Consider the following 25,234-nt stretch of genomic DNA (forward strand, 5'->3'; position numbering starts at 1 on the left):
GACTGTAATGATACATTACAGTATCTGACTGATCAATGATACATCCCTGCACTCATTCATCTGGTCATTGGTTCATTCTAGGCTTTCGGTTGGAGGGAGGTCTTTGCTCATTCTTTTATTTATTCATTTGCTCATTTATAACCCTAAGGAGTCCATGAGCCACATGGACTGAGCTAAGGTTCCCCTCATTGCCAACTGAATGCTGTTAGGAAAACCAAAGCATGATTACCCAATAACTCAAGTCCTTTACTGGCAATTCTTAACACAGTGACTTAGATGGAAAACCTTTGGGCTATAGGTGGACTCCCATATTTTCACATTTTCTTCGCAATTGTGAGACACGCAGTCTCCCTGTGCAGCCCTGGCTGGCCTGGAACTCACTATGTAGATCAGGCTGTCCCCAAACTCACTGAGATCTGTCTGTCTTTACTTCCTTAGTGCTTGGATTAAAGCCCCCTTTGTTCATCTCAAGTTCTTTTTCTTTTTTTCTTTTTTCTTTTTTTTGAGTTTGTATAATTAATTGGAATTAAGTGTATAAATGTATAAATGTACAGCACAGCAGGGCAACTGTCAGAGGCTCTGAGAGAGGAAGGGACGTGAGGACAGGTGTGAGAGGACTCTCTGTGGCCTGCAGGAGGGACAGACGCCTGGAAAGTATCCAGCGTTGTTGGAGGGGTTTTCAGGTCTTTCCATCCATTCTACTGTCTCAAGTCTTAACACCTCCTCACTCACCTCTAAGTTAAGAGCCCTTTCCCTCCCTCTCCTCTTTCAACAGTCAAAAGGCTTTTTTTTTTCTTCAGTTCTTGTTTGTGTGCACACATATGTGTACACACACAGAGGTTAAAGGTTGATGGCTCATCCTCTCTATCGCTTTCCACCCTACATATTGAGAGGGGGTCTCTGACTTGAACCCAGAATCCACGGATTAGGCTTGTCCAGTTAGCCAAATCGCTCTGGAGAGTCTCCAAACAGCACCAACACTTGGAGACTTTGTGTTCAAGTTTGTGGGCCTAGGTAGGCCTGTGGGAGTCTATGCACAGTCATACACCAATAACCAGTGAGAAAAAACATGAGCCAACACACAGCATTGTATAAAGGCATTCTGGATGTGTGGAAAGACCCAGGCTTTCCATGAAGCCTGCAGCACTGAGGACAGGTGTTAAAGTGGGAGGAGGAATTTTTGTTGCAGCCAAGGCCAGGAGCCAACGGGGGCTTTCTCCTCAGAGAGAGAGAGATGTACAGGAAGGTGCCTGGGAACCAGAGTGAGTTTCACCTGCCCAGGCATCCACACAGTGATGGTGATGGGGAAAATGAGCTGAGAAGGGATGAGCACAGCCACATCTAGAGAGGAAAGCCTGAGTTGCCAAGAAGGAGAGACCTGTTCTTGGGAGGCGCTGATGGGTTTTGAACTTGGAGGTAGTCTGGCTTCCTATGGCTGTCCTGAGGAAGTTCTAGGACTTCCAAGAATTATAGCCTCATTCCTATTCTTGTGCAAGCTGGTGCATGATAGGGAGAGGGGTGATGTAGAGCTAGAGTTGGGATGCCCAGACTATAGATGCCTAACTTGGGGGCAAGAGCTGAAGAAAGGCTCTTTGTTCCATCCTTGCATTATTGTATCGTCGGGCTGTTGTTGCTATTGTTGTTGAGACAGGGTCTCATTGTATAGACGATGCCTGCCTCAAACTTGGCGCAATTCTCCTGCCTCAGCTTCTCCACAACTGAGGTTATATGCCCAACTCCCTCATTATTTTCTTATTATGTAACCTTGGATGGCCTGGAACTCACCATGTAGACTAGGCTGGCTGCCAACTCACAGAGATCCACCTGCCTCTGCCTCCTAAGAGCTGATATAAAAGGTGTGTGCCACCATGCCATCCATCTATTCTTGGTACCATTGCCGTAGAGCCTGCTACATGTCCACCAAGACTTGTTTCTTTGGCTACCTTGGAACATGATAACATCATTTCTCTCAGTGTCTCTGGGAGGTGGATGAGACTGTGACCAGACACTGTGGGAATCAGTGACAGGGCATACTTCCAGGCTGGGTTCTTTGAAGCCTTCCACACCACCCATCACCCTCTTTTCCCACTAACTTGTCTCCAAGGCCAGTAAGGAGGACTTATTCCCCGCACTCCCTACCCCCAGTGACCTGGGCGGAGCCTTCTGCAGGCTGGAGTTACAATTTGTATTAGGGAGAGGAAAACTTGGGTGACAAACTGTGAGGTCTTGACTGTTTCATTGGTTCCAGTAGCCGTGGTGTTCAGTCTACACCCAGCCAGTGTCTGAAGACCTCAAGACAGGGAAACTGAGACATGTACTCACTGTCCAAGGCTGTTCATCCCATCTGCAAAGACTCCAAATGTCTCCCAGAGTGATTATCTGAGAACCCAAGGAAATGGAACTCTATCCATCCCATCTTTGGCAAAAGCTCTAAGATGTAATACATACCCATAAAGCAACGTTTTGTGGTTTGCTTTTGTTGTTATTGTTTATTTGTTTTGTTTTGAGGCAGATTCTTGATATGCAGCCTGGGTGGACCTTGAATTTGTGAGGTTTTGCCTCTGCCTCCCAAGTGTTGGGACAGTTGTATCTTAATGGAATATTAAGAAAGTCTTAGAAATATGCCAGAGGGAGACAGCTTACTGTTGGCTTCACCCAACAGAGTTATTGCAGAGATGAACCGAGGTCCTGCTTTTGAAACCTTCTCACTCTCGAAGAGGCACTATCCAGAGAGAGCAAGGCACAGCCTGGTGCTCAGTGTGCCCCTTCGGGAGTGGAGCCAGCCAGGAAGGGTGCTGTGAAGTTCTGTTCCAGCCCAGAGACCATGGCTATCCCGCCTGAACCCAGATCATGCCGCTTGCCACCACACTGGCGCCTCCTCATATCTCAGCTGCTATTTCCAAGAAGCTCAAAGGGCTTTCCGGAAGTTATCTGCAAGCTGGACCCAACAGTCCAGGCTTATCTCTCCATCTCACAGATGGGAGAACAGGACACCATGTGCTTAACCTACTTATCCAAGATCAGAGTGTGAGCCATGGCCTACGCGTAATCACATTCTAGATTTGTCTGCCGAGGGCTCCCCTCCCCCATCCCCGCCCGCTATCACTCTCAGCTAGGACAGCCAAGTCGGAGGCCCTTCTTCCTCAAAGACAGTCCAGACTCCCCCCGCAACTCAGTTATTAGCAAGATCTTGATCCTTGATGACAAGAAATTTGATTTATGGACTCAATATTCTCTTCAGATCTCCTGGACTTTTCTATGCTTTTGTTCCCAGCGTCGATTAGACGAAAGTTCACACAGGGCTGGCAAGATGGTGAAGACAACCATTGACAAGCCTGGCAATATGAGCATGATCTTGGGACCCATGTGGTAGAAGCAGAGAACTCGCTATAGCTGATTTTCTTTTGACCTCCACATACAGGGGACACCTGAACACACGTGCAAATAAAAACAAAAATCCAAAAACAAAACAAAACCAAACGAACAAAAAAAAACACCTCACACAAATAGAAAACCTGACTGTGGCTGACTGTGGTGAATATTTATCTACCTGGGACCCGAATTCAACCATAGCCAGTTTGTTTTATTTCAGTTTATGGGCTGGGTTTGAGTAAGCTGTGCTGTAAGAAGTCTCTTCAGATATCTGCAAGTGATGAGAAATTGTTTTGGTGTTTTTTTTGTTTTTGTTTTTGTTTTTGTTTTTTTTTTTTGGCAGGTTTTGTTTTGTTTTCTTTGAGTTTGAGAAAACTCTCAAATCTTCAGCTTCTGGCCAACAGGTTACTTTGTTTTAATACAATTAGATTTGTGTCTGTGAAAGTATGTGTTTTATGTGTCTATATAGGCATATATATGTATGTATATATGTGTATGCGTGTGTGTGTGAATATATGTATGTATGTGCCTGCGTATACATGCATGTATATATGTATATGTGTGCGTGTGAATATATATGTGTGTCTGTGTAAATATGTATGTGTACATATGCGTGCGTATGTGTGCATGTGTATGTATGTGTGTACATGTATGCACACCTGTGTCTGAATGTGTCTGCATGTGTGTATATGTGTGTACGTGTGTGTGTGTGTGTGTGTGTGTGTGTGTGTGTGTGTGTGTGTGCGTGTGTGTGCGTGTGTTTTAAAGCTTGCTTCTTCCTTAACAAGGAAAAGCAAGACAACAGCAAAACCAGTGATGTGGTTCAGGGAGGACGGCCTGAAATCTGGAGTAAGGACACACTCAGGTCCGTCCTGTGATGAGCTGTTTGTGGTCAGGAAGGGGACACTTCATGGTTGGTCGTCCTGAAAAAACTTTGAGGCAGGCAGTGGCTCATGCCTGTGATCCTGGAACTCTGGAGTCTGAGGCAGGACAATTATGAGCTACAAAGCAAACCCCTCTCTTTTAACAAGAAGTCTTGAAATCTTAGATCCTATTTCACAGCGGAAGCCCAGAGGAAGCAAGTGACCCTGCTGAGGCTGCACGGTGAGAACCTCGTAGAGGTGCTGTTAGGTTAGTGATTCCTCACAATGGAGGCAGAGCTGGAAAAGTACTCAGGTGCATGGGGCCTCTGGGTATATATAGCTTCAGTGTGTGTGCATGTGTGTGCTCTCAAGAGTGCATACACTCCTGCCAGAGTCAGAGAACAACTTGGCAGGAGCTGGTTTTCTCCTTTCATCAGGGGTGTATCCCAGGGTTGAATTCAACTCACCAGGCTTGGTGGCAAGCTCCTTTACCTTCTGAGTCATTTGGCTGGCCCAAATGACTCAATTCTCTCTCTCTCTCTCTCTCTCACACACACACACATATACTCTCTCACACACACACAGAACTTTTGCTTACAGGGGGATCTGTTTGAGCATCTTGGGGGAAGAAATCGGTTAGCCTTTGGATGTGAACTTCCTGCAGAGAACAAGTCCCCTGCAACTCAGATGTGCGTTTGTAGCACAACCCCCATCAGCATGAGTACTTTTCCAGTACTTTTGCCCTGGGTCCAACTCCTGAGGTGGCCCAGCCAAGTGGCTCAGCCAAAGCGCCACCACATATGTGACACACCAGAACTAAATGTCTGTGTTTCCACAGGCACCCCTGTATTTTAGCCAGGGGCCGTTGCGGAGAAACCCAGCCAGATCTGGACCCCTGCACAGAGAGCAGAGTGGAAGGTGGTTGAGCTTCTAAGCCCCCAGCCGAGACTGCCCTGTACACGGAAGAAGCCTCCAAAACTTGTCCCTGTTCTATCAGAGAACCATCTTTGCTTGTGCAGCCACGGAGGCCTTAATCTGGGGCGTCATTCAGGATCTGTTCCCTGCAGTAAACTCGTTTAAAGGAGGGGTTGCATATTAATAAGGACAATAACTGAACAGCCGGGCTGCCACAGCCCCCGACCTGCCTCCAGGCAGGCCTTAATCACTGTTTGTGAAGGGCAGCGGTAGCCACAGATGAAAGGCCCCAGGTGGGCAGGCCCCACCCACTGATGTCAGGACACCTGCTGAGCCAGCCCCAGGGGTCCAGCTGTTCGGCTCCAGCGAGGGTGGAGGAAGTGTCCCAGAGTCCAGAGAGCAGGCTCGGGGGACAGGAGGGATATTGGGGGAGGAGGGCCCCACAGGGGTAGGAGAAGAAAGGGGAACAGCTGAGAAACACAGGTAAAGGCAAATCTGAGGTGAGAGAAAATGGAAAGAAAGGAGAAAGGAAGGAGATTAAATGGGTATGAAAAGAAAGAAAGGGGGAAAGGAGGAGCGGAGGAAGGAAGAGAGACAGAGAGAGACAGAGACAAGAGAATGGGAGAAAGCCAGGAATGATCAGAAAAAAGCCCAGGCAGGCAGGAGGCGACATCTGCATGTCCATTAGTCGCTCTGGAGGGGGCGGGGAGGCATCCTGCGTCCGCTCCCCGTTCCCCCCCAACACACACCTCTTATCAGCGCAGCAAGTGGCCCGCCGCCTTATTGCAGGTGCGCTGGCGCCGCCGAGTCTGCGGGGCCCGCGCGGGAGCCTGGACCGGAGGCCGGGAGGGTGGTGGCGGCAGGCACGACAGCAGGCGGCGGGGTGCGGCGGCGGGCTTCTCACGCAGCAGCAGCAGGAGAAAGGGAAGGAAGAGGAGGAGAAGCAGGAGGAGGAAGAGCCGGCTGCCCTATGCCCAAGCCACCTACAGGCAGACTAGGAGGCCCCAGGGCTGTGGTACCTGACCTGACTCCATGTCCTAGGACTTGTTTGGAGCCTGCACCAGCAACCGATTTATCTTTACATAGGTCACATTTCCCCAAGATGACACGTGACAGAGCTTTCTGCTAGGGCTAATCTTCCACTCTGTGGCCTTGGATGAGGGCCATTGTGTCCAGGAGCCCACAACTGCTCTGTGGAATTGAAGCATAAGGATGGCCTCCTCTAGGTGCTGCCAGGAGGGACGAAGGGGGAGATGCATGCTAGGACCCAAGGCTGTCACCTAGGGACTGGCTGGTGATGCAGAGAGGTAGCGGTTGGGTAGATCGGGCAGCTCCCTTGATGGCTAAGACATCTCCTGGGTCGGGGTCCCCTCTTCCACCTAAGTAACACAGAGCTTAGCCATCACTCCCCTCCTCGAACCCAGAGTCACGGACAAGTCCTGTACCCTGGGAGCCAACCTCACGGGGAATAGAGATCTGGTCTTTACAGTTGTTGAGACCTTGAGCCCAGTTACCTCACTTGGTCATTTGTGGGATCCCTCCAGCCATGACTGTCACTCCTGGGAGTTGTGTGGGAAGACAGACTGGGTGCTGGGCCACTCAGGCCTCCCTGCAGGAGGCAGCAGGCTGACCCTGTAACTGAACCACACCAGCTTCCACAGCAACCACAGTTGACACAGCCTATGGTCACCATCAACGGCAGAAGCTCGTTCCTATCTTCCTGGGACCTGAGCCTCCTCCTTCTGGAAGCAAGCTTTCTCAGAACACCTGATATCATCTAGACCTACAGGTGCTGACTCTCCATGCTCCATCCTACCTCGTGGCCTGTCTCCCCTCCCTCCTGCTGGTCCTTGCTACCAGCACCTGATCTTTCCTGTTTGTATTCTGGAAACACTACCCAGGAGTCCCCTCCTCCATAGGGTTCAGCCTCTGCCCTCCCAAGGGCTGACAGTCCAATAGGAGAGGCCATGAAACCCTTTTCAGTCCAGGGTTGGGAAAGCAAGCTGCAAAAGGCAGAGGCAGGAGTGGGGAGCAATCCTGGAGGCTTCCTGGAGCAGGGGACCTCTGCGTTGAGTCATGAGGGATGAATGAAGTTAGTCAGGTAAATCTGGATACAGTTAGGTACCCAAATGAGTTAAGCAAATTGGACACATACCTGCAGGAAGGGCAGGGGGAAGTTGTTCTAAGAGGATCTGAGAGATCTCTGTTGAGACAGTGACTTTGGTCTGCTCCTGGAAAAATAACTAGGAGAGCTATATGGCCTGTACATGGTTGTGTCTCTGTGTGTGTGTGTGCACGCGTGTGTGTATGCAGACATTTGTGTGGTGTCTTCAAACTAAGCTGCTCCCCAGATCCAGGTGCACAGAGAGGTCGTTGAGGGGGGAGGGAGAGGTGGTTTCCCGTCTGCCAGCAACAGGCGCCATGTCAGCCCAACAGGACCTAGACCCACCAGGGAAGCAAATTGCTGTGCACGCCTCGAGAATTTCCTAAAAGGCTGAGGCTCATCGTACCTGGGAATGGGTTCTGTGGGGTCCCAGGCTGCACAAGAAGGAGGAGGCCAGCTGAGCATCAACCTTCTCTCTGTTTCCATGACACAAGGTTCCCATCTGTCTCTAGATCCTGCCTCCATGCCTGCCCTGCCATGAAGGACCTTACCTTCAAACTGTGTGCCACGAAGAAGCTTTCCTTCCTTAAGTCAGGTATTTATTTCGTCACAGCCAAGAGACAAATTGTTAATCCAGGCACCTGCTTGATTTTCTGAGAAGCACTGGCCAGTTTCAGCTAAAACTTCCCATTTTATTTGGCCCCACGGCTTACCAGAAAAACATGTGGAAAAAAAAATCACACACTGGGAGGACTGAAGCAAGCATCTTCCGGGACAAGGCTGAGTCCTGGAAAGGCCATTCTGAGGCCCCAGGGGTAAAGCTCAGATGTTGGCAGAGAGGGTGGGCGTGTAAAGCAGGATGAGTGATGTGATAGTACTGGCTCCCTCAGGTAGTCACCGGCTTCTTATCATGAAGCCCTGCCCCCAATGGGTGCTCCTGGAAGTCTGCATTGTTCTAGAACCTTTCTTTTAAGGCCAGCTCCTGCTGAGAGCATCCTGTGCACTGACCCTTGCAGCTCTGGGTTCAGATGGAGGCTGCAAGAGTCAGGAGGCTGCCACCCTCTAGTTCTGAGCTCATTCTTCCAGCTCCCAGTGTCCTCCCCTGGGCAGAAGGATGCCGAGCCTCCCGCCATCTCCTCCCTGCAGTAGCAGCCCTTCCCCTGGTCCTTTCTTGGGGCAGTCCCATCCTTTCCAGTTTTCGTCATCATTAAGCCAGGGCTTGTTGACCCACCCTAGGAAATAAAGCAAATGAAATCAAAGGGAAAGAAATCCGTCAAAACTCTCTCCACACAGCCAGAAGGAAGTACCCCTCCCAAACCCCAAATTAAGGCAGCGCTGGGAGCAGATCCTTCAGGGGGGAAAAAGAAAGCCTTTTAGCTGAAACCAAGAACGTGCAGCCTGAGGTATTTCATTAGAATAATGGTCTCCCTTGGATGGGCAATTTCTGAGAGAGGTGAGTAAGTAGTAAGTATGGTCTTACCTGGAGGATGCCAGGAGGCTGGAGGGAGAGTCCATGCAGACTGCAATTTGAGGCTAGGAGTTTGACGCAATCCTTGGAGCTTTTAGGCTTATTTCCCTGGTTTTGAGGCCTAGGCACCGAAGATAAACTTTGTTTTCAGATACCCAAAGGAAGCTTGGTTTCTGTACTCAAGATGGAAGTCTTTGATTGCTCTCAACCACCCATTAGTTAATTGCCCAGGAACAGGTCCCTAATGATGCTCAGGGTACCCTACTAGCAGGGGGATTAGGGCCTTCTGAATTCACAGGATCCTTCCCAGGTGTCCCAGTGATTGAGAATCCAGAAAAAAAAGGACACAAGCCGTGACTGTGAGTTCCCGGGGCTTCAACAAGGGGTGGTAGGACTCTGATGCTCAGCGAGGTGAAGAAACTTCCACACATTCAGCCAAGCAAAATCTACTTTTGGGAGGCATACCACATGCTCCCCCATATGTGTGACACTAGGCAAAACGGGGTACATGGCCCCATGTTTCTAATGCTATGACCCATTAATACAATTTTTCCTCATGCTGTGGTGACCCCCAATCGTGGAATTATTTTTGTTGCTATGTTACAACTATAATGTTGCCATTGTCATGAACTGTAAGGTAAATATCTATGTTTTCTTAGGCAACCGCTGGGAAAGGATAGTTTGACCTCGAGAGGGGTCATGACCCACAGGATAAGAATCGATGCTCCATGGGGTTGACGATTTTCTTGGACAGTGGCCGCTAAATGCCAAGATAGCATTACTGTTGTCATGGCACCCGCTGTAAACAGATGTGTGTTCATTTCCCAATGCTGTCTTAGCAATGCCCTGTAACCGGGGTGAGTTAAAGCATACTTACTCATTTCCTCATGGCTCTGGAGTCCAGAAGGTCAAAATCAAGGTGTCAGTAGAGTCATGTTTCTTCCAAAGGCTCAAGGTCAAATCCTTTTCCTCTGTGTGTCCTTGATACACACCACATCTGCACCACGTCAAGCAAGATACACCATCGTCGTCACCAGGTTTTCTCACTATTGTTTTCTTTTCATCTTCTGATAAAAGTACCCAATTTGTAGATTAGGAGCTGCTTGATACCCTCACCTTACCTTGATTCCATCAGCAAAGACAGTTTTCAAATAAAGTCACATTCATGGGTAGTAGGGGTTGTCAATCCATTCTTTCTAGTTTGGGGCACAATATGGGAACTGGTTTGGTCTTGGAGCAGAGGGTGGAGGGAGATAAGTACAGCCTAAGACTTCTTGGCAAGTAGATGCTTAAGAAACATGTAAGATAAGGTGGTTGTTTATGGGGTACCGGCACCCTGAACTATTATGACTGTAGTCTTTGGACCAGACCATGAAGAAAACAAAAGAATCAGGAAGGGCATGTACAATAGCACATGCCAATAATTCCTAGCATTTGGGAAATGGAAGCATTGGAATCAGGAGTTCAAAGCCTTTCTTGGCTCTTAATATATAGTGGATTTGAAGCCAGCTTTGGATATGAGACCATGTCTTAGAAAACAAAAAACATTGCTGCTACCACTACCGCCACCATCACCATCTTCATCACAATCATCACCACTGCCATCATCCTCATCACCACCACTATCACCTCTATCATCATTGTTACCATCATTATCTTCACCACTACAGCCATCATCATCACTACCACCATGAACATCATTACCACCGAGATCACCAACACCTCTCTGAACTTGACCATGTAAGGTAGCCCATTAGTGCCATAATGACATGGTTTTATTTTTAAGACAGGACCTTTGTTCTTTTCTATTCCTTAAAACTGCCCTGGCAATTTTAGAAACAGGGAGAAAGGGATTTACTGTAGGGGTTTACCTCACAATTCCAGGCCATGGTCTTATATTGAGAAGAGGTCAATACAAGAACTTCAAACCACCAGTCACATCACATCCACAGTCAAGAGCAGAGAGAGGAAGATAAGTGTCCTCAATAGCAGCCTTGCTGGTGCTCGGCTCCATTGCTCTACTCATACACAGCCCAGAACTCATTGCAGAGAGAATGGTCCTGCCCACAGTGGGCTGGCTCTTCCCAGACCAATGAAGACAAACCCCCACAAAGACACTCCCGATGGCCAAGCAAAAGTGAGTGATTTCTCATATAGAGGCTGTCCTTCCAGGTGATTCTAGGTCATGTCTGGTTGACAACAGAGCTGACCAGCCCAGTCTAATTGTATAGCTCAGGTTGGTCTTCAACTCAAGCTCTTCCTCCCTCTGTGTCCTGAGTGCTGAGATTACACACCTGCCCCACCACACCGGCCTTGTCTGAGTTTCTTCCCAGCAGAATGAGCTGGTGACCCCCCATCCTTCCATCTTCATATTCACAATAGGTGAGTTACTGTTGCCCAAGGATCCAGTACTGAGACTGACACATGATAGAAGTTGTTGGGGATGTTTGACCCAGGACCTAGAGAGATGACCCATCGCCAGGAGAAAGATTAATTCCTCAATGCTGTAAACCCAACTAGTGAGACGGGAGATGTCACGCTTTAGACTTCAAGGCTTGGAGAAAGTGCCCTGGCCTGGTGTGTGGCTCAAACAGCAATCTGTACAAGAAAGAGGCTGAGCTACAGAGAGGATGCCCTGGATGAGTCAGGCTCTCAGAGCCAGGAGGATCTGGTCACACAAGTGATGCCAGAGGGTGTTTCTCACGGAGGTAGTGGGGCGAAATGGGCGTGAGCTGAAGTTTGTGGTTTCCAAGGCTGGATCGTAAGGTCATGGGGGTTGAAAATAAACACAGTGGTTGCCTCACTAAACCTGGGGCTTGTTTTACTGTGACGGATAATCAGAGCAGGACACAGAGAATCAAACGGACTTAATGGGTATAGAGTTTTGTCAGTCACGGCTGACGGGAGCTGGTGGAAGGTGTCTTCACTGTGAGCAACGCCGTACAAGTGCTAGTAGGACGCCGTAGTCGGAAGCTTCCGTCAGGGATGCAAATGAAAACACCTGTCACTGGGGGTGGAGGGGGTGTCCCCCCCTTTTCTTCCTCCTGAATGCCTCACAAACATTATCGCCTGTAGGACTTGGTGACATTTGTCAACAAGTACAGCCCTGCCTGCTTTAAGGAAGGGTGTGTCAGAATTGCTCAAGGAAGGATGACAAGGAGAAAGGCAGAGGTGGAGACAGGGATGTGGAGACATTGTGGGAGGTCCCCAGGGCCCTGTCCTTTCTGTCAGCTGCCAGCTCTGGGGGTGTGGACACATTTGGTATCTTAAGTGAGTTTAGGATTAGAAGTAGAATCTTGGTGAAATCCCAGGTGTGTCGCTTACCACATGAATCACCTCAGAGAGCATTAGCTCAAAACTCACAGCCCCGGGTGGTAATTAGTGTAATTAAGCAGCTCGGGCTGCTGAAGTTGGAGGCAACTTGGAACAGACAACCAGGCAGATGAAATGTCGGAGGCTGGAGGAAAGAGTCCTTCAAAGGAGACTTACAAGAGCTACTAAGAGAGGGCTACCTCAGGCCAGACGATGCCCACAAGTGTTCTGAATATGTAGCCATAGCTGGTGTTGGTGGAGGGACTGCCCAGCACGCCTGAAGCCCTGGCTGCCATCCCCAGTGCAACATAGATTCCACTGTGGAGTCTTTGATCCACGAGCATGGGATCAAAAGTTTAAGGCTGTCCTTGGTTGTACAGAGAGTTTGAGACTTGCCTGGGTTACATGACAATGTTAGAAACACACACACACACACACACACACACACATACACACACATACACATACATACACACACACACACACACACACACACACACACACACACACACACACACACCATAGATTGATTTATGGGAGGTCAAGGTTTATACTTGTGTTGAGTTTCACTCCCCTTCCTCACCTCTTTTCCCTTCCTCACTTTCTCTTCATTCTCTCACTCATTCTTTTGTTTTATTCATTGCCTACCTTCCTTCCTCCCTCCTTCCCTCCTTTTCTCCTCCTCTCCCTCCCTTTACCTTTCCTTCCCTCTCCCCCTCTCTCCCTCCCTTCCTTTCTTCCTTCCTTCCTTCCTCACTCCCTTCCTTTCTTCCTTTTCTCTTCTTTCTCTTTGCAGATAGGCTATTCTGGCCAGGAACTCACCATGAAGCCTAGTCTAGACAGGGATTGTGGAATTGAGGGCATGCCCCATTGCACCTGGCTTTTCTTACAAAGCCTACAGCCATCATGGAGAACAGCTATCACATGACTGGGAGAGACAGACTTTCATCCAATCCTGGTCCAGTTCCACCTTCAGGAGACCAACCTAAGGGGCATGTCCATGTCCTCAAAACAAGAGTTTCAAATACTATTCCAGAAAACAGAGAACTGCTTTCTCTCTGTTTCTTAGTCTCTCTGTCTCTCTCTCTCTGTGTGTGTGTGTGTGTATACGTCTGTGTGTAGGGGGTATTCACACCTCAGTACATGTGTGGCAGTCAGAGGACAACTTATATGAGTCTGTTTTCTTCTACTAGATGGATCTGAGGAATTGAACTCAGGCTATCAGGCTTAGCCGAAGGTGCCTTTACCTTCTGAGCCATCTTGCCAGCCCCTTATTCTGAATTTTGAAAAAACTTGGTCAAGTATTTTAGAAACATGGCCTTAAAAAAAAAAAAAAAAAAAAAACATGGCCTTGTAATATGCATGATAAAAATGTTTCAGGGAAACAATGTAAAGAAAAGAAGAATGACAAAGGTAGCACATGTTCCCCCAAACCAAGGCTATCTAGCCTAGTAGAGATGGAAGCTTCCAGAATGAGTCACATGGGAATGCTCATGGAAGTGCCCCACCTTCCCAGTGTGCATCTGGCTAGTGATGACCCCCTAAGGTGATTGAGGGGACAGTCCTAATTGTTGCAGTGACCACATATGTGAACTCCCAGGTGGACTGTCCCAGAGTCCCTGGGACTCTCCAGGACAGACAAACAGACACCCAGTACATTTGGAGTTAGAACCAGAAGCTCATGGGCTCAGGGAGTAGCTAGGAGGGTGGCATGGCTCCCTAGCATGCAGGGAGCCCTGGTTCCACCTTAGCGTTGGCATGGCTGGTGGTACATCCTTGTACTTCAGTCCCAGCCATGATGGTCAGAAGTTCAAGACCATCCTTATCTGCATAGTGAATTAGAGGCTAACCTGGACTACCTGAGACCCTGTCTCAAATATAAATAAATAAATAAATAAATAAATAAATAAATAAATAAATAAATAGATAAATAAAAATAAGCAGGTAGATACTTCATTGATTATTTGTGAAACACACCTGTGCCCCAGGCATTTCCCAGATGCTGAAGATGCAGATGCAGCGAACATTTCCCTCAATCCCGTCCAATTTCAGATGCTTCTGAGCAAGTCACCCGGAATCTTCAGCCATTCCAGGGATGTTAGAGCACAGGGAGTGTCTGAAATCACATCCAGTCCCTCTGCGGGAGAAGAATCCCTTCCACAACGACTTTCTCTCTAGCTTGAGGAAAAGGCATTCCAGGGAATCCAGCTGTGGAGTCCTGCTCCTCTCACCAGCTCCACAGAGCAGCGTTTGGCAGACTAAAACCAGCGCTGACTCTGGACTCCAGCCTCTCCTCACTGGCATGTCCATGAGCTCATTCATTCACGTGCCACCTCTAGGTGCTTGGGGGTCACGAAGGCGGGGATGAGAGAGATATTGCTCCAAATAGTGAAGACTGTTGTGGTCCTTTTAGAAAAACAAAAACAAAAACATGTATGTGCTATTGCCGGGAGTGCCCAGTGTCCCAAGATAATTTAGTTTTCCAAGGAGACTGTAGGATTGTAGGTGAAAGCTGCCTCACCCTGGGCTCTGGAAGAATTTCTTCCCATCTTACTGGGTCAGGTTCTCTGGGCCTGTGGAGAACAGACAGTCATCAGGGAAGAGGAGCACACCTCTGCTGCTCTCACTCTCCCCCCCCCACACCCTCATCTGTGTCTGAGGGAGGGAGAGCATATCTCCTTAATCCTTCCACAAACCCTGGCCAGCTATCTGAGCCTTGTTTGGCTTCTCAGTACAGCAGCAGATGTCTTCAGATAGGAAGGAAGGCTTTCCAAACCGGGTTGACAGTGATAAAGTGAGGTAGGGCCGTAAACCACAGCGACAAGCCGTGGGCGCAAAGTGACAGGCGGGATTTGCTCCCTCAGCCAGGGCTCATCTTCACTGGAGCTATAATGACAGGCCCAGGGATGGGGTGCTGAGAGTCCCTTAATCCGCACTCATGGGGCAGATTTATGTTCCTTGATGCTCTTGGTCTTTCATGCTCTGTTGAATTCACTAAACTGCACATGAAGTCCAAACAGCCCCAACTTGACTTTCCGTGCTGATGACTCGAAGCTCCCTGCCTGTGTGGTGGGTTAGGGACAAGAGCTGAATGCACCATGAGCAGAAGAGTCGATTATGCATACGACACACTTGGAAACCCGCTGGTTCTACACAAGGATTGGATCTTGTTTGGACCTCTAATTTCTCACCTACAAAACAGTATAACTGGGGCTGGGGAGATGGCCTAGTCAGGATGGCACTTGCCCTGAAGGCATGAGGATTTGTGTCTTAACTCCAGAATCTACCAACAAGAGCTGGGCCTGGTGGCTCTTAGAAGCCCATAGCTTGAGAGGCAAAGACAGGCAGATCCTGGGACTCACTGGTCAGCCAGCCTTGCTGCTTGCTGAGCTTTAGGATAGTGGGATGCCCCATATCAAAGAACTTCAGAATGGCAGCCTTGGTTTTCCTCTGGCATGCATGTGTATGCTTCCCCATGAAAAGCTTTACCCAAGATCCCAGGGAGAGCAAACAGCCTTGAGCCGTTCCAGGATGTACTCTGCTCTGAGGGGGTGGAGGAGTAAGAGGGTCCCACCTCCCACTTAGTGCATCAGGGTCTAAGCTACATGTTGGAGACTGTGGCTATGTCACGTGACCTTGGGCAAGAGTGGTGGGCGGGGTTCACAAGCTGGAGGGGAAGGAGAACTAAGGTAGAGGTGCTCTGATGTCGGGCCCTCAAGGCAGGCGCACAATCCTGCCGACGTGGATGGGCAGAGCCAAGGGAGGCTGCTTAGTAACTGTACAATGCCTGGCTTCTGCCACTTTGGCAATGGAACCAAGGCTGAGGAATTGGTGTGGCCCTCCCTCCTCCAGGAAGGTCTCCCAAACGCTCTGGGCTCAGGCGCATCCCCCTGTTCCCACATGCTCCTGGCTTTGCACTCCGAAACTTCTGTCACTATACACAGAGTCCAGAAGGTGTTATAGCCTGGAGTACCAAAAAACACCCCTCACCAAGGTGTCCTCTGATCTCTACAGGCACACCGTGCACACGGAGCCGATCCACAACCCCCTTCCCACGCGCACATACATACATATTTCAGAAAGCATTTGCTTTCTGAATAATGGAGGAGTGTAGTGGGACACTGAGACTTGAAGAAACATCCTCTTTGTCCCCTTCTGTCTTCCACTAGGTATGTCGCCGAATCTGCTCACCACTCCAATCCCTCCTTCCCAGTGAGTTGACCACGTGTTCTTGCCGCCTGATCAGAATGAAGGGCGGTGACCAGTGTGAATGGAAGGGTGACCTCTAGTTTCTCCCTGCTGGAGACTAGAATTGCCCTTTGAACCAGGATATGTTTTTCAGCCTGCCAGCCCCTCCCTACCCGGGGGAGCCCTGGATTAAGACAACTGCACTGTGGGGAGCGGATCCTGTGAGTCTTAATCTCTTATCTTTGACTTTATTTTGGAAAGCAATGCTCCCACCCCATCCTTCCACCCCACCCCACTGCAGTCCCCATGAAAACCTTCACCCAAGATCCCCAGGGAAGGGAAAAACAGGCTTGAAGAGTGCCAAGACCGCCCGTGCTCTGAACGGGTGGAGGGGCGAGCAGGGTTCCACCTCTAATTTAATCTTCTGCTATGAGCTCAGAGCATATGCCTGGGATCACCCTACCCAGCAGAGAACAATGGCAGTGTGAGGGAGGGGCACAATGGTCTTGGGGCTCTTTCCCTCTACTGAAGTCTCTCAGCAGTAGCACCAGGCTTGTGACCATCTGTGTGGCAGGTGGGCATGCCAAGGGAGTCCTGTCACTTCACAGAAGCAACTGAGAACACTTGTGGGAGGAGTGAGGAAGACTCTACTAAGGTCTTCCCTCCTCCGCTCCTTCCTCTTTCTCCTCTTCCATTTTTATTTTGAAACAAGATTCAGCCCAGGCTGGCTGGAAGCTTTCCATCCTCCAGCCTCAGCTTCTCAATCGCTGAGGTTACTGGTGGATGTGACCTCACATCTAGAACTTTGCCTGCCCCCAAAATTAGTCCTCAAAAACTTTTTGAATGAGTGAATGAGAAAATCCATGAAGACAATTATTACTGCTTTTAATGTTGGAATTGGAGGCACAAAACCATCAAACTACTTGTCACAAGCAAGTAAAAGCTGATTCTTCTCCACCTGTCATGGCCTAAGTGGCAGGACTGTTTTCACCTGGCCCAAGGAAGACAGAATGCTGATACAATGGAGCATGGAGTCAGGCTTGAGTTTTAAAAGCTAGCTGCAGGACCCGGGGGAGAAGTCACCGAGGATGGGATTCAAATATTTAGGATCTCTTACAAGATTGCTTTGTGTTTTTTAATAAATAAAGGGATGAGAAAAGCAGATTCCTCATAATAGCGCTCATTGTCCTTTCTGATTTGGGGGAAAGCGTCGTCAAAAGCTCTCGTTTATCTTCATTGTTCGCAGTCTCCCGGCCTGATCCGGCTCGGCATTCTGTTTTTTAAATAGACTCTGTAAAAAAACAACAATATCCGATTCTGTCCGAACAAAACCTCCATAAATAGGACTTGGGAAGCAATCGCTCAGGGTTGCTGGGCTGGCTCCAACGTGAACGGTAGAAAGTTCAGGCTGTGACACACAATGGCAGGATCCTGGCGTGAGTGCATATATGCATGGGCGGGGGTTTGTGCGCCTGTGCCTGTGTGTGTTTGTGTGTGTGCTCGAGAGCGTGCAGGGTGGGGGGAGGCTGGAGGTGGCTGCTGGAGTCTTTCAGCTGCAGAGCAAGACCTGTTCTGTGTCTCCTGAGTGCTCACGTGATCCGAGATGGAAAGGCACAAAGCCGGAGGCTCCAAGGCCGTGACACCTGCAGCTATTGGCTGGTGGCACAAAAGCCTGTGCCTGTGGCCTTAAAAAGGCCTTGTCTAATGCACGGCGCCTGGGTGCCCTTGGGATCACTCCGGAGTGTTGTCTGCCTTCTTGAGGGTGCCTCGCACTAAGATGGGGAATCCTGGCAGGGACTGTGGTCCGGGGCAGGTCCGGCTCCAAGTACTCCACAGTGGCCTGTTCCATCCTCAGGACCTTGGGGGTCGGGTCCTTTTCCAGGCCCCTCTACTTCTAGGAAGCGACAAGGGAACAAGGTGATGTATTTCTAGGGGCAAAGCTAGGAAGCAGCCAAGCTGGGATTTGCATACAGGGAATCGTGACCAAAGGTGACATCCGAGTCTTCCCTTCAGGAGGGCCCTGTGAAAACTAGCCATTTCCTGGAAGCCACCTCTACTTCTTGGCACCCAGCCCTGCGCCACTCTGTTCCTTATGGCTCTGATCCTGTCCCACATTCCCCTTTTTGAGACGGGGTTTCTCTGTGTAGCCATGGCTGTCCTTGAACTCACTCTGTAGACCAGGCTGGATTGAACTCACTGAGATCTGCCTGCCTGTGCCCCTCAAGTGCTAGGATTACAGGTGTGTGCCCCCACACTGGGTTCTGGGCTTCCCTCTTTTAAGGCTCTGTGATGCCATTGTAAACACTTGGCTTGACCTAGAATGGTCTCCCCAACTGAGTGAGGTTCCTTAGCCTGAACACACCATGAGATCCCTGCTTCACTTAATGCAATGCAGCCTATCAGAGGAGCCAGGGTGGTTATGGATGTCTTTGTGTAAACCAGTCTTTCACCTCCCACAGAGTGTTAATGTCCCCATTCCTTAAAAAGAGAAAGGACCCCGTGACTTGTAAAACCCTGCCTCTGCCAAGACATGGGGGTCTTGAAATGTCTCTTGGGGCTTCCGATAGCCTCCCTTTTAAAAATTGCTTACATTTGTTTATCTACTTACTTATTTTGTATGTGTAAGTTTGCACATGCACACATACATGCATACGTGTGTGTGTTTCAGTGGGTAAGGACTGAAGGAATTGATACGTGGATTGAGAAGACAGTTGTATTTATCTGCAAATGTGGTTTTAAGTGACAAGGCAAACACATACGTGTGTATAAAGCGCTTCTTCTTATTGATTTGGTGCAGGGCTCTGTCTCCCAGGCTGGCCTACATCTTGCAAACATCCTATCCCAGCCTCCCAGGTGTTGAGACCACAAGTGCCAGCCACCACACCCAACTTACATATCAGCACAAATGTATGAGCAGGTTTTTGTATGAACTCAAGGGTTCAGGAAGGAGGTAGTGGTGGGCTGGGCCATTGGATGGAGGAAAAGCACATGCTTACATGCGCAGATGACAGTTTGGGGACAAATGGATGGATGGGCAGTAATTGGGAGCATCTGAAGACCCCATATAACTTCAGTAATTACGCTCTGCTGCTCAGCACAGTGCTTCCATTTCAATTTCCTTGTGGTATGCCGGTTAGGTTTTCTCATTTCCATACATACTAGAGTCACCTGGGAAGAGGGAACCTGCACTGAGAAGTTCCTTCTAACAGATGGACCTGTGGGCAAATCTGTAGTGCATTTTCTTGATTGATAGTTAAAGTGGGAGGGCCCAGCCCACCGTGGGTGATGCCACCCTGGGCCTAGTTTGGTCCTGAATGGTATAAGAACATAGGCTAACCAAGCCATGGGAATAAGGCAGTGAGCAGTGTTCCTCCCTGGCTTCTACTTCAGTTCCTGCCTCTAGGTTACTGCTTGAGTTCCTGTCTTTACTTATGGATTATGACTAAGTAAACCCTTTCAACCTCAAGTTGCCTTTGGCCCGTGTTTTACCACAGCAGCAGAGAAGCAGGCTGGGATAGGTCGGTTTTAAAATATAGTATTTTATTTATACTTTGAGGATTTCATGCATGTATACAATGCATTTTAGTCATGCCACTCTTCATCACTTTCCTGTAACTTTCCCTGGACTCTCCTCCAACACCCTCCTCCTCTTCTTCTTTCTCTTCCACTTCCTCCTTCTCCTCCTTTTCTTCCTCCTCCTCCTCTTTTTCCTCATCCAATCAGTGCTGCCCCTATGCACAAAGATGTGGGGCCACCTATTAGAGCACAGGTAATCTCCCAGTGACCACAAACCCTCTGAAAGAGCAACTCTCCTCCTCAAGCCTCCATCAACTGCCACTAGCTCCTCAGCCAGGGGCGGGGCCTCATGAGCCCCTCCATCACCCACGCTGGGATTTTAAGTGACTTGGTCTTAGGCAGGTCACTACAGCTGCTGTGAGTTCTTGAGTGCAACGCCGTGTCCTGTCCAGAAGACATCGTATCACACCCCCTCCTCCCCGTTCATGCCCCCTTCTTCAAGGACAACTGGACCTCCATCTTTACCATAGAGGTTCTGGTCTCTTCTCTACACCCAAGCATGAGGGAAGAATCTGATGGAACACTGCGATCTGTGTCCTGTGACGGACAGTGTCTGCTAAAACATGGCAGTATTGTGAATACAAACAGCCATCCCTGTGGAAGATTCACATTAACTCTCCAAACGTCATGGGCTCAGTGTCACGGGCCGGCAACTGTTTTGGAAATTATCCCAAACTTTCTCAGCGCAGAAGGATAAGCCTTGGCACAGTCTGGTACTTCCCTTTTGGTTTTTGTTGTTGCTGTTTGTTGGTTTGTTGCAAACAGGCAACGCCGAAGCCCAGGGAGGGACGAGAGTATCTCAAGGTCACAGAGCAGGTGACTGCTCGAATGGGAACTGAGAACTCAGGCTGTCCCCTCAGGGCCTCTACTACCTGTCCTCATTGACCCTGGCTCTCCCGGTCCTCAACTGCCTCCCACCCCACCCTGTCTCTCCTCAGCTCTCACTTACCCAGGACTCAAGAGCCAGCCTGAATTCATTCATTTCCAAGGTGACAATAGTTCGGCTCACTGCCAGCACCCGGCTGCTGAGCTGCTGGAAGGATTTGGACCCAAGGAATCTGCTTCATGCAGACAAATGCAGGCGAAGCCTTCTGGTGTTTCATGCTTCCCTGAGTCTCACAGCTCTAAAGGCAAATCTTCCTTCTCCTTTTTCATGAGTGGAAAAAAAGGAAGGGAGACACACATGCAGGGCTTGCCCTAGTTGCTTAACACAGGTTGTCACAAAGATTGTGTTTGTTCATGCCCGGGGCCTTGGGGCCCTAATTGTCTTCCTGTAATTTTTTTGAGTGGCACCCATTAACTCCAGGCCCTTCCTGCTTGCCAACAGTTGCCTCTACCCGCTCCCCACCCCAGGTCCCCTCTCCCCTTGCCTCCTGAGTTATAGTGGCATCTGGGGCCCTGAAAAGACCTTCACTGTTACAGTGACTTTGCAAACTAGGCCTGCCTCTGCTTTGAACTCTGCCCTTTGGAGCTCTGCACATTGGTCATGGAGAGCCCGGCAGGAGGAGCCCTCTCATCTCACAGCTCATCTCACCTGCCTCAGCATCATGGGAGCAGCAGCTGTCACTTCATGCTGAGTGCTGGCTTTTCCCATGATTCAGTCTCCCTAGCTGTCCAGGGGGCACTTATGGTACATCTATGACACAGCCATGGGGAGACCCCATTATGAGCCAGGACCAGGTACCTCCATACAGGTTTCATCCTGCAGGGAACAGATGGGATGACACAGCCACAGAGCAAAGAACTTGGCTGGTGTGGGGCTCCGGGAGTCTGGGCTGAGGGCATCAAGAAAGGGGCCTGTGCTATGGTGGGTATGAGGTTCATCTATTGGAACCAGTAAGGGATGTTCACAGGGAGCCCTAAAAAAAATGGATGTTTCTTGACCTTCCAGGCATGGGATGGGAGGCACCGTGTTCCCTGCAGGGCAGCCTTCATTATGTCTAGAGTCACTTCCCTCCCTGAGCCACAGCTCACCCATTTGTAAAATACGGAAAGAAGGCAACAATGCTCAGCAAGACTGAGGAGCAACGCTGAGGAGCAATGGGGAAACTGAGGCTACAGAGCTCACTGCAGGTGCTCTCGCAAAATACCGCCCAGTATGTGCTTTCCATGGAAGTACAACACAGCACTCTACCACAACATACCCTGGCAAAAGAATTACTTTCAAGCATAACAGTGCATCTGGGCACAGGGCAGCCCTGTGTGCCTCTTTGGTAATGTGACAAATGTCTGAAAATCTGGGTAGGTGTGAAAGGTGTTGAGAAGTCAATGTAGGTTCAAGAGGTGCATGATGACATTTTAAATCTAGGATATTTGCTCTCCCAATGCAGTATGACAGGTCAGCCCATATGTGGGGAAGAGCAGGGGAGGAACCACTGTTACTGAATCTGTCATCTCTACTTCCACCTTCACTGTCAGTGCCAGCAAACCATCACCAAGAGCAACGCTGTCACCACCACCAGATATAGCTCTGTCAACACTGACACCACTACCAGCAATCCAGTACCACCATTACAGTCATCACCACGGCCACTGCCACCACTTCCATCGTCCATTCTCACCATCAAGAACCATCTTCACTGCCACTATCATCACCACCATCACTGTCATCATCACCACAGCTAGCACACCCGTCTCCATTATCTATTTCTACCGTCATCATCAAGGTCATCACCATAGCTACCACCACCATTTCCATCATCCAGTTCCACCACCATCATTACCATCCCAACAGCCACCATCACCACCACTACCATCATTACTGCCATCGGCATCACCACCAGGACTACCATAATCACTCACCCTCACGATAGCCCTACCACCATCACCATCACCATTACTACCCCTTACCACAGTCACCACCACTATCACCATCAGCACACTCACCATAAATCACTTAACATGATCACCATCAGGACCGCTGAAGCTGCCAACACAACTGCACCAGCACCTCCAGCATTATCAGTTTTACCCCCATCATCCCCTCACGGCCATCTCCCTAACCCCAAACACCAACAAATCAACAAACAGAAACCACACTTTTTTGCCTCCGAGGATAATACTTAAGCACCATCAAGTACATAAAGGCACTAACGGGCTAGGAACCAGAACATCAGCACATAGCTGAGAGTGGTGATGGAGGAATGTGGTCCGGTTTGACAGAAGAGGGAAACTTGACAAGGCCAAATTTCACCTTCACCAGGAATAGCAAACAGAACGCTTCTATGCCCTATCTTCTGCCCCTGGTAGCCATCCATAATTTATCAGGCCCATTGAGCCTAAAGATGGCCACGGAATCTATGTCAGTACAAGTGGCAGCCGAGCCAGCTACAATGAGCTGGATTGGCTCAGAAGAGAAAGCCCATCTGACTGATGAACTTCAAAGGACCAGCCTTCCTTTTTGATTGGTAGATGTCCTTGGCTAAGTGATGGAGTAAAGCATCATTGATGAAGGAAAATGATGAAGGGTGTGAGGGAGCCTGTGTTCGAGAGATCCCAGACAACCATTGATAAGATCGATAGCCTGTCTAGAGAGACCCCAATCAACCAGTGACAAGACAGCCTTTCTAGGGAGACCCCCAACCAACCAATGACAAAATAAATAGCATGGCTAGAGAGACCCCAACCAACCATTGACAGCTAGTAAAAAGTAGCTTAGAATGGTAACAATTATAATAGTCAATGTAAATCAATCACGGTGTTCAACTGTAAATAGAAAGTAAACACCTTTGTCCATTGAGTTGGGTGCCATGATTATTTCCATTTTACAAATTAAAAAACTGAGGGACAGGGAAACGTGTCCCTCAGTGCCACAGACACAGTAACTGGACAGGAATGACCGAATGGGTTAAACCCCTTTTAGAATGGAATTGGGAAAATGTTTCTTCCTCGCTCTACAATATTTTAGCTTAATTTTCTTTATTTCCAGTCAGAACCAAAGGATTTGTTCCCTTCCTTTCATAGCAGCGGGGGGGCGAGAACCTCATCTTTTATGAGATGGAGGGCAGCTGTTCTCCCCCGACCCAGCTGTCTTTGCCTGAAATAGGATAGGGCAAGAATTCAGAACTTTTGAACACCAAGGAAAGGGCCCTGGAGTTGGAGGTCTGAGTTTGAGTCTCAGCTCATCCATCATGCTGTCTGCGTAACCATGGCAACCATCTCAGGCTCACACCCTGATTTCCCTCTGTGCATGGAGACAGGCCCCCAGTGCTGTTTTGTTCCTTAGGGTCATGTGAAGACCAGTTAGTCTGTCTACATGCGGGAAATCGTCTGCTACCATTTTTTTCCCATACCTGTGTATCTGTGGCAAGTGAACAGTCATTCCTGGGGATATTTGGATACTGAACTCAATGGGTTCAGGGACATCCTGCTTTGCTTCCCATCTCCTGGCCTCAACTGTCTTTGATTCAAGCTGCCCTGCAGCACCTGGCTCTAGGCGGCGTCTGACTGTTGCTCACGGAGATGAGTTGCACAAGTTCCCTCCCCCAAGATCCACTCAGTGAACATCTTCCTTCTGGCCCCAAGTCTTCTTTTGATGTCACAAGATGAGACACATCAGACAATAGCCTCCTTCTCTACATAACTCAGGTTGGAAGTAGGAACGCTGTTTCTGAGAGCTTGGATGAGATGTGTGAGCCTCAGGCAATGCTTTCCTATCCCCAGATTCCCTTGTCATTGAGTTCCCACAACTCTGCTCTCTGAGGTGGCCTATCGGTGGCAACACATTCCTGTGATGCCTCAGTCTCCCTCCCTGCTCTCCTGCCTCATTGCTCATACTTACAAAGTAGCAACATCTACAGTTGGGCCTCACTCTCGGGTTCTGAGGAGCCTAAGTTTATGAAATGCTAAGTCTAGAATTCCAAAGAATGTTTATTCTTTGTCACTCAATTTTGAAGCTCCTCACCAAGGAGCCTACGACAACGTCTGGCATGTAACAAGTGCTCAGTGAACAGTTGTGGATGTGTGAGTGTAATTTCCAATTCTATTAAAAAATAAATATTAGCTTCATCAAGGTGGGGTTGCAGCTGGCAAGGTACTTGTCATTGAAATTTGTCTGCTTTCCATGATCCATGTATTCATCTGTCTATCCATTGATTATCTAGTTAGCTAGCTATCATCTATCTGTGAGTCTACATAATTATCTATAATCTATGTGTCTATATTTTATCTGTTATCATCTATTTATCTATTTATCTATCTATCTATCTATCTATCTATCTATCTATCTATCTATCATGTTTCTATCTGTCTGTTTATCTATCATTTTCCCTATCTATTATCTATGCATATATCTATATATCTATCTATGTATCTCTATCATCTATCTATCTATGTATCTATGTATCTATCTATGTATCTATCTATGTATCTATCTATGTATCTATCTATGTATCTATCTATCTATCTATCTATCTATCTATCTATCTATCTATCTAT

The 25,234-nt window shown here is 48.8% G+C and overlaps 1 long non-coding RNA gene across 1 annotated transcript; it reads right to left on the reverse strand.

Moving 5' to 3' along the window:
- Positions 1–13,984: 13,984 nt before the first annotated feature.
- On the reverse strand, positions 13,985–16,260 carry LOC129676118 (uncharacterized). The gene is made up of 3 exons (XR_008720021.1): positions 16,105–16,260; positions 14,556–14,607; positions 13,985–14,440 (listed from the first exon to the last, which is right to left on the reverse strand). It is a non-coding gene; the product is annotated as an uncharacterized LOC129676118 (long non-coding RNA).
- Positions 16,261–25,234: the final 8,974 nt, after the last annotated feature.

Source organism: Psammomys obesus, unplaced genomic scaffold (assembly GCF_907164565.1).
Source record: "Psammomys obesus unplaced genomic scaffold, mPsaObe1.curated_primary_1811, whole genome shotgun sequence".
Classification (NCBI taxonomy): Eukaryota; Metazoa; Chordata; class Mammalia; order Rodentia; family Muridae; genus Psammomys; species Psammomys obesus.